General features: G+C 47.0%; 1 protein-coding gene across 2 annotated transcripts in view; it reads left to right on the top strand.

Moving 5' to 3' along the window:
• The window catches only part of CUNHXorf56 (chromosome unknown CXorf56 homolog), a 19,244-nt gene that overhangs the window by 3,994 nt on the left and 12,860 nt on the right, over positions 1-2,390 (top strand). The window lies entirely within an intron of this gene.

Here is a 2,390-nt window from a genome sequence, read left to right as displayed (position 1 = left end):
AGGTTAGAAAGAAAACTAGAGGGAAGGCCGGAGGTCAGATAGAAGACTGGAGGGAAGGCCGGAGGTCAGATAGAAGACTGGAGGGAAGGCCGGAGGTCAGATAGAAGACTGGAGGGAAGGCCGGAGGTCAGATAGAAGACTGGAGGGAAGGCCGGAGGTCAGATAGAAGACCAATGGTCCTGTACTTGTAGTGTATACACTTGAACTAGCAGTGCTGAGCTCTGGGTGTATTCCTCACACGTCTCCATTGTGTCCTCTTGTAGCTCCTGCATTTCCTCTGCACAGCGGGGGATGTCTGTGACTGAGAGGTGTGTGCTAATTCCTATTATTCTCAGTAGGAGGTGTAATTGAGATGCTTCTCCCCGGCAATGCTCAGCTCCTCGTCATCGTTTATTAGCTGATTACCTGTAATTACTGAAGCCAATTTCCTCTTTGCCTCTAATAAGCGCCGATCAGCAGGATTCCCGAGTCTCGGCCGGCTGAGATTTAAAAAAAAAATATGGCCGCCACGGAAACTAGCAAGTTACTCTAAAACCCATCACCCGGGATGCTGCGTGGCCGCCCAGTACAGACGTTCATTGATGACCTCTTCTACTCCCCCGATACCAGTGTTACAGTCTGAGATTTATACAGTAATACCTTGGTTTACAAGTAACTTGGTTTGAGAGTGTTTTGCAAGACAAGCAAACATTTCTGAAAAATGATGCCTTGATATACAAGCAATGTCTCGCAATAAGAGCAAAATTCTGTAGAACAGCACCACCGAATAAGGCTGTAGCAGTGCGAGCGATGAATCTGTTTAACGACAATGCAATGTCACATTGGATAGATTCCTTGTTAAGGTTCCACGAAATAAAAAAGATTCCATTGAGTCGAGATAGCAGTGATTCCGTTAGTGATAGTGAAACTCGTCCTACATTGCTCAGCTCCTCGTCATCGTTTATTAGCTGATTACCTGTAATTACTGAAGCCAATTTCCTCTTTGCCTCTAATAAGCGCCGATCAGCAGGATTCCCGAGTCTCGGCCGGCTGAGATTTAAAAAAAAAATATGGCCGCCACGGAAACTAGCAAGTTACTCTAAAACCCATCACCCGGGATGCTGCGTGGCCGCCCAGTACAGACGTTCATTGATGACCTCTTCTACTCCCCCGATACCAGTGTTACAGTCTGAGATTTATACAGTAATACCTTGGTTTACAAGTAACTTGGTTTGAGAGTGTTTTGCAAGACAAGCAAACATTTCTGAAAAATGATGCCTTGATATACAAGCAATGTCTCGCAATAAGAGCAAAATTCTGTAGAACAGCACCACCGAATAAGGCTGTAGCAGTGCGAGCGATGAATCTGTTTAACGACAATGCAATGTCACATTGGATAGATTCCTTGTTAAGGTTCCACGAAATAAAAAAGATTCCATTGAGTCGAGATAGCAGTGATTCCGTTAGTGATAGTGAAACTCGTCCTACACAATAATCCTCCTCTCTCTTGTCCCCCTCATACCAGCCACAGAGGTACTGATAATCAGTTTATTTTTCTTTATATTTTGTACAGTGTTATATTTCAGTACAGTATTGTAATCATTTTTATATGAATATTTTTGGGTTGTGGAACGAATCATCTGAATTTCCATTATTTCCTATGGGGAAATTCACTTTGATATACAAGCGCTTTGGATTACAAGCATGCTTTCGGAACGAATTATGCTCGTAAACCAAGGTATTACTGTATGTCTGTTACAGCCCCGATGAAGGGGGATCTTTGGCCCCTGAAACACGTTGTTTCCTGTTACCTTTGTGACATCAACAGATTCATAAAATACAGTTCTACGTGTCTGCTCCTCTTTCTGGTTCACCTAGACTGCTATTGGACCAGCAGCAGCCCACACCTTTGTCCCTCTGGTCTCTTACTATCAGCATGTCCCTTGTCAGGATATTTGCATGCATCTGATTGGCTGCTAGTTTTGCATGCAGCACCCTTTATTGGCTGCTGGTGTTGCACGCAGCACCCCTGATTGGATGCTGGTGTTGCACGCAGCACCCCTGATTGGCTGCTGGTGTTGCACGCAGCACCCCTTATTGGCTGCTGGTGTTGCACGGAGCACCCCTGATTGGCTGCTGGTGTTGCACGCAGCACCCCTGAATGGCTGCTGGTGTTGCACGCAGCACCCCTGATTGGCTGCTGGTGTTGCACGGAGCACCCCTGATTGGCTGCTGGTGTTGCACGCAGCACCCTTGATTGGCTGCTGATGTTGCACGCAGCACCCCTGATTGGCTGCGCTAGTGTTGCACGGAGCACCCCTGATTGGCTGCTGGTGTTGCACGCAGCACCCCTGATTGGCTGCTGGTGTTGCACGCAGCACCCCTGATTGGCTGCTCGAGTGGCGCGCAGC

This window comes from Nanorana parkeri, unplaced genomic scaffold, assembly GCF_000935625.1.
Source record: "Nanorana parkeri isolate BGI_ZX_2015 unplaced genomic scaffold, ASM93562v1 scaffold171, whole genome shotgun sequence".
NCBI classification, from domain to species: domain Eukaryota; kingdom Metazoa; phylum Chordata; class Amphibia; order Anura; family Dicroglossidae; genus Nanorana; species Nanorana parkeri.
The sequence above is the reverse complement of the archived record's forward strand: the minus strand, read 5'-3'. Positions and strand labels throughout refer to the sequence as shown.